At 39.7% G+C, this 12,775-nt stretch overlaps 1 long non-coding RNA gene across 1 annotated transcript in view; it reads right to left on the minus strand.

Moving 5' to 3' along the window:
- Positions 1-12,775, minus strand: part of LOC122235357 — an 82,123-nt gene that overhangs the window by 5,068 nt on the left and 64,280 nt on the right. Inside the window, exon 2 of the long non-coding RNA XR_006213429.1 lies at positions 5,361-5,460. This is a non-coding gene — a long non-coding RNA (uncharacterized LOC122235357). The remainder of the gene's footprint in view (positions 1-5,360; positions 5,461-12,775) is intronic.

Consider the following 12,775-nt stretch of genomic DNA (forward strand, 5'->3'; position numbering starts at 1 on the left):
GGCACAGTTTCCAAACCTAGGATCTCTGGGGCAGTCTGCAGTAAATAAAGATAACACAACACCAGGACGGAAACACTCCACCTTACCTGGGACCCTTTCTCCATATCCCCTTCCTCCTGCTCTTTAGGCACTACTGGTGTTAGATCTGAAACCAAAAGGCACTGGGAAAGGTGGAAGCCTCCAGCCCTTCTCACACACGCTGATGGTGTGCTCCTACAGGGTTGAATAGGAGCACGATAGTGGTTCCCAAGGAGCAGCTGTCTCCACTGGACACTTGGGCACATCCCAGCATTATACTCAGTTTGGGAAACGTGAGCTTGAGGAAAAAGGCAGACTACTGTGAGTCCACAGGGGCCTCCTGGGGAACCCTGACTATTCTCTCTCACTCTCTCCTGTCTCCTGTGGGCATAGAGCTCAGTGTGCCCCAATAGTCCTAGGATCTGGGTTCTGCAGGGGGGGTGGGGTGAGGAGAAGAGAGAGTGAGGACAAGGAGCTGGGCACCAGATGTTTTAGACACAGACAGTAGAGGAGCAAAAACAGTGGGCTAAGAGATCTCCCTGTCTCTGGTCACCCTGGAGGGAAAAACAGGGTCCAAAACAGAGAAATCCTGAAGTAGTAAAAACATTTCTTTTAAAAAAATAGGAATCACCAGGACCTGAGCATCAAGATATTGAGTGGGGTTCACTCTCATGCTTAAGAATAATCTTCAGAGCATCTTCTCTCAGGGCCTCAGTTTGCCCACATATAACAGGGGACTCAAAATCTAAATGTACATTCCTGAGCGGGAGGGGGACCCACTAATGAAGGAATCATGGCCATGGTCACTAGAGAAAGATATTAACTGAAACCAAAATGAAACACTGAGGACCTGTTTACAGTTATGAAATAGTAATTATACATATGCACGTACACATAGTATTTGTAATTTTGTATATTACATAAATTTATGAAGAAATGAAAAACTATGGCAAAGAAACACTAATAGAGTTATGATTCCATTGTCATGAATACCAAAGCCAAAGGTATTTTATATCTCTTTATCAGCAAGACCAGCTTCCCTGGCTTTTCCACTCAGCCAAGGACATGCATCACTTCCAGTGCCTAAGGAATCAGGAAATTACATAGTCCTTCTTCCTTGTCCCTTGTTCTCTCTCATATAGCACTAATACCTTTACCACGTGCTTCCCACAGGCATTGTCTCATTTGATTCTTTAAACAACCCTGTGAATAGCTGTTTCTGAGGTTTTCATTTCTCTGCTGATGGTACAGAGGAAGCCCTTACTCTAGGACACACACCTACTTCGTGGTACCTGGGTTTGAACCCCAAACTGCAAAGAACAGATGATCTTTGATTTGTGTACTTTAGACTTTTATAGTACACGACCTTGTGCACATTCTATGCTGGCATACCTAATTCACCTTTCACACTGCTGAATTCATATATCTGCTCATCTATGAACATTTCAAGTATCACATATGGCATCCCTTGCCACCTAAATATTCAGTTTTGTCTGTGCTATTATTTAAGTATTTTGCTGAAAAATAATAAAAAGTGAAAATTGAAAATGAAAAGTAATGATGCCTGTGTTTTTTTTAAGTATAAGTCTCAGGGGCACCTGGGTGCCTCCGTCAGTTGAGTGTCTGACTCTTGATTTCAGCTCAGGTCATGATCTCACTGTTCATGGGATAAAGCCCCACATCAGTTTCCACGTTGGTAGCATGGAGCCTGCTTGGATTCTCTTTCTCTCCCTCTCTTTCTGCCCTCCCCACTCACATTCACACTCTCTCTTTCTCTCTGAAAATAAATAAACTTAAAAAAAAAAGCGTAAGTCTCATAAATGTAATCAAACAAAACAAAGTTGGTTATCATTAGGTATGGTAAGAATGGGCCATCTTTTAGCCTCAATCCACAGTTCACTGAACCTAAGTTGGTTGATTGTATGCTCAAATGAGAGAAAAGAACAAAATTAAATAATATTTTTTGAAATCTTGGGATACATTATCTGAACAGGGATAAATCAGCTAGAAATAGCTTGAGAGCAGAGAGTATCTCTTGGGTGGATTCATCAATAGAGGTAGAAAGAGAGAAAGATGTCACACTAAAGATGTGCTGAGATGAACATAGGAAAAGCCAAAACCGTGAGTTTTATTGGAGATATATACTGTTGGGGGGTGGGAGGGGTATGCCTGGGAGCCTCAGTCAGTTAAGCATCTGACTCTTGATTTAGGTTCAGGTCATGATCCCAGGATTGTGGGATCAGGCCCTGTGTGGAGCTCTGCACTGAGTTTGGAGGCTGCTTAAGAGTCCTTCTCTCCCTCTGCCCCTCTCCACTCCCACCCTCTCGTGCACATGCTCTAAAAAAATAAATAAAATAAAATCATACTGTATGTGTATATGTTTTTAAATCTGGAATCAAAGGACATACTAAGTAAAAAAAGGATCTCCTAGAACCTTGGTAAAGAGTAGCCAGGTGCTTTTCTTCCTTTAATAAAGAGTTATCAAATGTCAACCATGTACCAGGTGCTATTTTAGGTACCCAACATAGAGCAGTGAACAAGACAAATTCTTCCCTGCATGGAGCTAACAATATAATGAAGGTCACAGGTAATAAGTAACCAAATATATAATAAATTTAAAGTAATGATAAGAGGTGAAAAGAAAATAAAACCAAATAAGGGGAAAGAGTGATGTAGGTTGTCAGGGAGAAGATAACTCAACAGAGAGCTGAATGAGGGATAGTGTCAGTCTTGGGAAGATGGCAGATGAGAGTGATTGGAATCACAAAAGCTTTAACCACTGAATTCTGAGGCAAGTCTAATTGGATTCAATGGCTAAGCGAAGCTTACTCTTTGTCCCCAGATCTCTTCTTCTGTCATCAGAGCAGTTTATTAACTTCTATTATTTGAATTAACTGCTATGCAGATGGAGCCCAACAATAATAAACACTGTGGCCCAGGTTTCAGCTTTTGAAAAGAATGTCCCACATACTTCTTACCTTCCCAGGGGTTAGAAATCAGGAGCATAACTAAGGAGAAGCAGGAGAGTACACTTCCCCGAACCACACAACAAAAGGGGAATCTAATAACATTTTTTTTATTTTTTTTAATGTTTATTTATTTTTGAGACAGAGAGAGACAGAGCGTGAATGGGGGTAGGGTCAGAGAGAGAGGGAGACACAGAATCGGAAGCAGGCTCCAGGCTCCGAGCTGTCAGCACAGAGCCCGACATGGGGCTCGAACTCGTGAACCACGAGATCATGACCTAGGCCGAAGTTGGACACTTAACCGACTGAGCCACCCAGGCGCCCCTCTAATAACATTTTTAAGAAGGAAATGTGTAGACATGATGCTGTTAAGGCCATGATGTTAAGAGGACATACAGTGCAGGAAGCGAAGGCAAGATCACGATATATGCCCATGGGAAGGCTTCTCTATGCTTGCTACACCCCAACCAAAGACTGTAGACCACCCTCAACCCCACCCTAAGAATTGGGGATAACCACTGAGAAGTCATTTATGGATGTCCTCCTCCATTTCATCAGAAGAACAGAGTAGGTTTTCTTTTTTTTTCTTTCTTTCTTTTTTTTTTTTTTTTAAGTAAACTCTACACCCAACATGAAGCCTGAACTGATGACCCTGAGAACAAGAGGCACATACTCTACCCACTAAGCCAGTCAGGTGTTCTCCAGTGTAGCTTTTCAATCCTGGTATTTAACAGCTACTAGAGACTTAACATTTTCTCTTTCTCCAACTTTTCTCAAATTCTTCCTTGTTGATACAGTTCTCTTATTCCAGATCTCTTTGGACTTTCTTGGCAGAATCAAAGAGGAACTTCCAATTTTTCCATTATTAAGTTTTACATATATCCAGAAGATACAGAACGGTTGCACCTAGATATCACCTTCTATACACATACAATGACATGGCTTTGGATTGCAGGTAATAATACACTCACTGATTTTTCACTAGGAATCCTACTTTGGGGTGTACTGTTGATAATCAGAATTCCCTGCCAGGCTTCCCATGCTCCTTGCCTTTTCTTCTTCATTCTCCATCCTCTTTTCCTTTTCCTATTTTGTTTCTCTTCTCTCGGTCCCCTCTTCATCCTTTTTGCTCTTTTAACTCCCCATCACCTGATATAGATCTTCCCATCCAAAGATCTGTTTTACAGAATATGTTCCCCATTTATCTGTAAGGCAAATATCCCAAGCTTGGTGAACTTCTATTTGCATAGTGAATTTACACAAGAATTTTTTGGGAAAAAATATACAGTACATCTATCTCAAAGACTGATCCCAGGATAAAGTCCTATGTACAAGTCTCTAAGTTCTGAAAGAAAGGATATGAAGGTAGAATTTAAAGGAAATATGACAGGGGTGCCTGACTGGCTCAGTCAGAGGAGCATGAGACTCTTGATCTTGGGGATTGTGAATTGGGGGCCCACTTTGGGGGTAGAGATTACTTAAATAATTTTTAAAAAATAAAGGAGGTATGACAGTCATGTTTCTGTGAGATATCTGTTGCTCTCTTTTTCTAGACTTCTCATCCTTTTCCCCAATCTGTGGGGAAAGTAAGTTTATTTTGTGATGGAGTTGCAAATACCTGGTTAAGTTCATGTTAAATATGGTGACAGGCACAACCAACAAAACTTTAATGTTCAAATGATAAAGCGTAGCAAAAATGGAGAAGGGTTTTGAATTTCCAAATCACTTATAAGCAGTTTTATAACATATTTGTATTTCGAAGCTGTCAGTGATCCTTCTGAGACCAAGGGAATAGTGGTAGAGACAGATTGAGGTAGGGTGGAGACACTGGGGGCTTGGAGACTGTGTTTAAAGGAACTAGATTTAGAAAGTCATCACAAAGAACACCGAAAGAGCTGAGTGAAGTGGATGTACTGTGCTAATCATCCTGTAAGAAAAACACCAAACACAGAATGATAGAAGAAATGGAGAAAACCCACCAGAGAGATTCTGGTGTGTGATGACTCAGATAGGGTACTTGGCAACAGAACATAAATAACTGCTCAGAGTGCCCAGAATCTGATGAGACACTGCTCAAAAGTCTGAGGAAACATCTCAGGGCAGAGCTCATGGATGTATTTGCAGCTCTGGCGGGAAACACTTTTTTTCTCATTGATTTGGGAGGAGGTGACGGCTGGGCAAAGAGTGAAAGCAATAGAGAGAATACATGAACAGGTAAAGCAACTCTTCTGAGTGTGAGGGTGAGATGTCCTGACCAGAAAAATGAATGACCCCAGAGCTGCTAAAGGGAGAATGAAATCGGGAGAGTCCACCAGGGACTGTCTACCTCTGCAAGCTTGTACTTAGTAAACAGGAGGCACCTGTAATTTATCCCACCTGTATGTAAACTCTTCCTATATTTTCCTTCTGCTGTTTTCCCTGTGAGCAGATTCTGAGTTTGTTGCACTTCCTGGGGGTTGGTAGATGGTTGGATAACCTGTAGAGAAGAGAAATGGAGAATTGCAGGACATTGTTTTAGGAAAAGAAAATCGCCCTTCTGATGTCTTTCCCCTTTCTATTGTATAGGCAATAGAAAATATCCCAAGCCAATAGGGTGAAAAATCTGCCTGGAAGAGAATCTTGGATTTAGGGCTATTTGGGTATGGTTTGGTCAATCTCTGGCCTCCTTTGAGGGGAATACTTGGTAGTCAGGTGAACGTCATGGTAATGCTACCTCAGGAATTTCAGAGAACCGGGAATGGTGGAGATAGGCGCATGAATGGGTGCAGTTTTTATGCTCTGATTCTCATGGTGCTAATTACTCTACATTCTGGAGGATTTAGAGCCTAAAGAAGTAGCTGGAAGTAATGATCTTCTCTGAGATGGAACATACCTTTCTATATTCCCCCCTTTTGAAATAACAGTCTCGCCCAATGACCACTGTTCCATCTGTGCATCTGTGTGTGTACACACACACACACACACACACACACACACACACACTCACACACACACGATACTAACTTCCCCTTTGGACCCTAAATCTTTCACCTACAATGGTTGGTTTGACCCCAAGTAACACAGCAGCATCACCATCTCAAAACTGATTTAGGTTCCATATTAGCCCCCGGTCAAATTCACAAACCTCACAGTGGCAGAAGCTCTGTTATATCTGCCTCTTTAACACCCCCTGATTTAACAACATCCCTCACCCGTGCTCCCATTCCACACACCAGCAGAATCTTTCTTGTTACTCAAGCAAATTAGTTACCCTTTGTATCATGACAGCCTCTCTCTCCTTGGACCTGCTACTTAGTCATTTGCTCCCCCCAGGAACGGTGCACCCCGTCTTCCCACACCTCACATCCGACCACACATAAAACAACTCACCAGTCTCTCTCCATTATCATAAAATCCTAACTGCTAATATCATTTCATTTTGATCTTCCATTTAGCATTTAGGACTTAGATTCCACATGAATCAAGCACACTTTATTTTTTTTAAGGAGTTCATTTTTTTTTTCAGTGTTTCAGAAACTATTTATTAGATTATCTTGATTGCACGATGTGATCCGATAAGTTTGTTTTATCATCCACTTGGATTTCCTTTTTGCATTAGCTTCCATGACAGTAATTCTCAACTGATGTAACAATTATTGTTAAGACATTAGGACTATTGAAGTTTGATGTTAAAATAGAATCAAATTATGAAGGCAAATAGGCAAGACTTCTAATTCCCTTTCATTGTAAAGAACTTGATGTGTTTTGAAGATAAAAAGCTTAACCATCCAAATTGATCTACATACAAATTTTCCTCTTCTTTCCTCTGTTTCTCTCCCACCATTTGAAATATTATCTTTGCTGAGGCCTACACATCATTCTTGCCTGATATAATTCTTGATAGGAATACAGACCACTCTCATAGTCTCCATGAATACAAAAGTTAGGCAACTTAGGATCTGTACAAACCAAGTACTGATTATGAACTCTGAGGGCTGAAATGGTCTGAAATATGGAACTTTGTACTATTAGGTATTTATCCAAAGGATACAAAAATGCTGATTCAAAGGAGCACATGCACCCCAATGTTTATAGCAGCACTATCAACAATAGCCAAATGATGGAAAAAGCCCAAATGTCCATTGGCTGATGAATGGATAAAGAAGATGTGGTATATTTATATGATGGAATACTACTCGGTATGAAAAAGAATAAAATCTTGCCATTTGCAACAACATGGATGGAACTAGAGTGTATTACGCTAAGTGAAATAAGTCAGAGAAAGACAGATATAATATGATTTCACTCGTGGAATTTGAGAAACACAACACATGAACATAGGGGAAAGGAAGGAAAAATAAAATAAAAACAGAGATGGAGGCAAACCACAGGAGTTCTTTTTTTGTTTGTTTATTTAATTTATTTATTTTGAGAAAGAGAGAGACAGAGATCATGCGCGAGCAGGGGAGGGGCAGAGAGAAAAGGAAGAGAGAGAGAATCCCAAGCAGGCGCCACTCTCTCAGCATAGAGCCCAACACAGGGCTCAATCCCATGAACTGTGAGGTCATGACCTGAGCCAAAGTCAAGAGTTGGATGCTTAAACGACTGAGTCACCCAGGTGCCCAAGTCAAACTCACTTTAATATAGACTGGGAAGAAAAAAGAAAATACAACTAGAAGGAAATTATAAATCGATGAGAATTAACAAAGGAGTTGGTATGCTGTTGTTCTTAGATATCCAACATTACCCTGTAATGAGAATAAAGTGCTCATTAAACATTTACTCATCCTAAGCAATCCATAGAACCTCCTAAAGAGGCAGACCTCGGCAGCTCTGCACTCTGCTCTCAGGGATCGGCCCCCTGGTACCATTTCTAAAGGAGTGAAGCATCATTATCACCATATATTACAGCCTTGCAGCAAAATTGCTGTAGCACCCTTTCCCAAAAGGGTGCTAAACACTTATCACAGCAAAATTCTGTGTGTCTGACTGTAGCTTCCTAGCAAATAATTGAACATTATGTAGGAAATACACTTAGAAATAAATGGGAAGTTCAGGAATTGAAGGCAATAGCAGCTTTAGTTCAGGATATTTAGGTTCAAACCATACATAAAAGTACAAGCTATGGATAAGAAGACCATGATTGTGAGCAAAATTCACAAATGTCTTATAAATATAAAGGGCCCGTTGATACTCTACCTCCCTAACACATCCACCCTCCTCATGTAGGAGTGGAAATAAAAAATTATCTGACAGTTACCTTTCCAGCCACCTATTTTCTCCTTGCACAGAGGAGCTATGTGTGAACCATTGCCTCCCACCTCCCTACCTCCTCTCTCACCACTTATAGAATTTAGGCATTTTTTGTCACACTCACATGTGAGTCTTTTACCCCAAGCTTCTGAGTTCTGATAGCACTTCTCTTCTCTATCCCCTTTCTATTTGTCTAAAACCACCGAGGTCAAGACCAAGGTGTCTACGACTAATGGTAGTTAACATGTTAACAAGAAAAAAGAAAATTTCTTTTAGAAATAATTTGTGCTTTTTCTGATTACCAGAAGATAGAAGTAAATATGATGTTATACATCTTCCCAAAGAAAATGACAGTTACCGTTTTGGAAAATCATTGGTTTAAAAAAAAAAATTTTTTTTAATGTTTATTTATTTTTGAGACAGAGAGAGAGAGAGAGACACAGCATGAGCAGGGGAGGGTTAGAGAGAGGGAGACACAGAATCTGAAGCAGACTCCAGGCTCTGAGATGTCAGCACAGATCCCGACAAGGGGCTCGAACCCACAGACTGTGAGATCATGACCTGAGCCAAAGTTCGATGTTTAATCGACTGAGACACCCAGGTGCCTACCCCAGGTGTTGATTCCAATTAGAAATGACAAAGAACCTGAGGACTTATCCCCTAGCCCCTTGGACATGTGCAGAAGATGCCTGCAGAGAACCAGGAAATTTCCCATCTCTGCCCTCATTCTCTATTTATTAATCTACTCTTTTCAAAGCATCAGCTTTCAACATGGAAAACTTTTTTCCTAGATTCAATGATTATTCTTCAGTTTTGTTTAATTACAAATGTCATATTAAAAATAGGGGCGCCTGGGTGGCTCAGTTAAGCATCCAACTTCAGCTCATGTCATGATCTCACGGTTTGTGAGTTCAAGCCCCGCATCGGGCTCTGCACTGACAACTCAGAGCGTGGTGCCTGCTTCAGATTCTGTGTTTCCCTCTCTTTCTGCTCCTCCCCCACTCATGCTCTGTCTCTCTGTCTCTCAAAAATAAATAACCATTAAAAAAAACTTTTAAATAGAATATGCTTTCAGTTCAGTTCTAGGTTCACTTAGCAGCTGAGACAGTATGGGGAACTTCACCCCATTCTTCTCTAGGGAGGTGTGGTCTAAATTTTAAAAACACAATTTGTGCTGCCTGTTTATTATTGCTCATCCTTTGATAATTTATTATACATTCCTTTGCCATTTTAACTAGCCAGAGCAAAAACCATTTAAGGTTGGACTTAGGTAAGCAACTCAGAAGATTATAGTGTAAAGAAGTGAAACTGAGGGGTGCCTGGATAGCTCAGTCAGTTAAGCTGTCAACTCTTTATTTCAGCTCAGGTCATGATCTCATGGTTCATGAGTTTGAGCCCCACATTGGGCTCTGTGCTCACAGCACGGAACCTGCTTCAGATCCTCTGTCTCCCTCTTTCTTCTCCTCCCCCCCCCCCAAAATAAATAAACGTTAAAAAAAGAGCTGAAATCGAAACTACCACAGCCCCTACAGTTCACAGATTATATTCCTCATCAACTCCCTCATCTTTCTTGCTTGCAGTATCTAAATAAATGTATGCTTCTGTAGGGGCCACACCCTCAAGCTTCCGCCTTCCTCATAAACCCCTCTGTCCTTCTGCCCCACAGGTACCTGTTTAGAATAATAAATTGGGGGTTCAAAAAAAAAAGGTAGAAGAGGACAGGATCCGAATGGCCAGCTAACTGGCAGCAGGATTAGAATGGTAAATTATACAGACTTGAATCTATAAGTTGAATATCCACCTTTCTGAATACTTAATGACAACAGAGGAAGCAAGTCATTGGAGGGGAGTTTAGGTAGAAGCAAACAGAGTTGCGATCAAGAGAGGCCAAGATGTTTAATGGATTATCGACGCAGACATAGAAGTTACCTGGAATGATGGACGACATAAGCGAGGGTGAAAGAGATAATTCTCAGCTGGACGCCAAAGTCTTCAATGAGTGAAGGGGATTTTTCAGGAGAGCGATCGGTTACAGGGAAAAGGAGTAGTAGAGCAGGAGATAATCAGTGATATCAGCCCCAAAATAGCAGAGATAACTGAGGTCTAAAAGACTTCATTCAGACATCATCTTTTCCAAAAAGCCTACCTGGACTCTTCTCCCATCAATTGTTATTAGGTGAATACTGGAGTATTTCTATGGCACTCTGCAAATTTCTATGGTATCACATACTAAGTGTATCTATTAGTTTACATGTCTTTTAGACTATGAGCTTTACTGGTGCCTGATGGCACAGAAGGGGCCAACTATAAATTTGTTAAACTGAACTCTTCTGTAATATTCAACTGCCTCCATCCAGGGTGATTTATTTGGATTATTTTCTCATCATCCTAGACTATTCCAAATGTTCAAACAAAGCAGAATTAATAGAGATGTTGGATTTAGCATTATAGGCTGCTTATCACTGTATATGTTAAAAAGAAAGCATGAATGTTGAAGTCAGATAGCCTTAAGCGAGTTCAAATTCTGACTTTACAATTTATTACTTTGAACTTCTACTCCTTATTTTGTACAATTGAAGGCAATAAATATTCACAAAGACGTTGTATAAGTTAAAAGTAATATGCACTGGGGTGCCCGGGTGGCTCAGTCAGTTAAGCATCTGACTCTTCGTTTCAGCTTAGGTCATTATCTCCCAGTTCATTGGTTCAAGCCCCGTGTCGAATCCCATGGGATTCTCTCTCTCCCTCTTGTCTCTGCCTCTCACCTGCATGCTTTCTCTCTCTCTCTCTTTCTCAAAATAAAATAAACATTAAAAAAGTGATATGCACTGTAATATGTATACAATTGCCTAACAAGATACATATTAGAATTCTCTGTCTCTCTGTCTCTCTCACACACACACCTTCTTTCTCTCTCACATACATACACATGCACACACTCTTCTCCCACCCTTGAATTTGGGCATGATAATATGACTAGCTTTGGCCAGTCACATATGAATAGAAATGTCATGAGTCAATTGTAGCAGAAGCATTTGAGAGACTCCATGTCTGCTCTTCTCCACATTGACTACGGAGGCATGTAACTGGATGGAGACGCACATTAAAGGTGCCTAAAATGTTGAGCCACGGCCAGAGAGAAGATAGCTGCCCTGGGCTTACAGTGAACTTTACACAGGTGAGAAACTTTTGGTATGTTTGCCCACTTGCATTTTTATGATGTTTGTTATTACAGCATCACCTAGATTATATATCTCACGTATCTTCATACTTAGCCTTCTCAGAAAGAAGATATACTTTTCTAAGCAGATAATTCTGTGTTACTACTTCAGGACAAATACCAGAGGACAGCTATCAGAAGCATCTGCTATTGATGGACATGGTGTTAACTGTATCTCTAAATATACTCTTATTTTTTCAAACCCTCCAGAGATGCTAATAGAAACAGAAAAAAAAAAAAAAACAGATATGAGACACACAGCTAAGGCAGTGTTGAGAGGAAAATTTTTATAACATTAAAAATGAATATGTTAGGTAAGAGGAAAAGTCTTAAATCGAAAATCTAAGCTCCCAATTCAAGAACACAGAAAAGAAAAAAAGTAAAATAAACTGAAAGCAAAAGAAGGAAGAAAATAATAACCTAAGAACAGAAATTGATAAAATTGAAAGCAGAAAAACAACAGGAAAAAAAACCAATGAAACAAAGGTCTAGTTCTTTGAAAAACATCAGTAAAACTGGCAGACTTCTAACAATACAGATAAGAGAGAGAAAAAGAGAAGATATAAACTACCAACATTAGGAATGAAAGAAGAGATATTACTATAGACACTGAACACATAAAAGGATAATAAGAAAGTACTAGGAACAACTCTGCACGCATAAATTTGACAGCTTATACAAAAGAAACCACTTCCTCAAAAGACACAAACTAGCACAAGCCATCCCATACAAAAAGGTAATTTGAATACCCCATTACTATCAAGAAAGGTAAAGTCATAATTTTAAAACTTTCTAAAAAGAAATCTTCAGGCCAAGATACTTTAACTGGATAATTCTACCAAATATTTAGAGAAGAATTAATGTCAGTTCTACATAACCTCTTCCTTTCTATCTGGAAAGGGAATTTGTCTTAATGCATTCTATGAAGCTAATATTACCCTAATACCACAACCAGATAAAGATAATGCAAAAAAGGAAACTACAAACAAATATGTCTTTGAATATACACACAGAAATCCTTAACAAATATTAACAAACAATTCAGCAATATGTAAAAAGAATTATCACCATAACCAAGTGAGGATTATTCCAGTGATACCAAGCAGATTCAGTATTCAAAAATCAATGTAACCTATCACAAGCAAAAGATGAAAAATCACATTGTCATACCAAACAGTGTAGAAAAAACATCTGACCAATTCAACATTCATTTATAATTTTAAAAAAACTCTCAGAAAAATAGAAATAGAATAAAACTACCCCAACTTGATAAAGAGAAGCCACAGAAAAATCCTACAGCTAACATTATATTTACTGGTGAAAGTCTGAATGCTTTGTC

This window comes from Panthera tigris, chromosome A2 (genome assembly GCF_018350195.1).
Source record: "Panthera tigris isolate Pti1 chromosome A2, P.tigris_Pti1_mat1.1, whole genome shotgun sequence".
In the NCBI taxonomy this organism is placed as follows: Eukaryota; Metazoa; Chordata; class Mammalia; order Carnivora; family Felidae; genus Panthera; species Panthera tigris.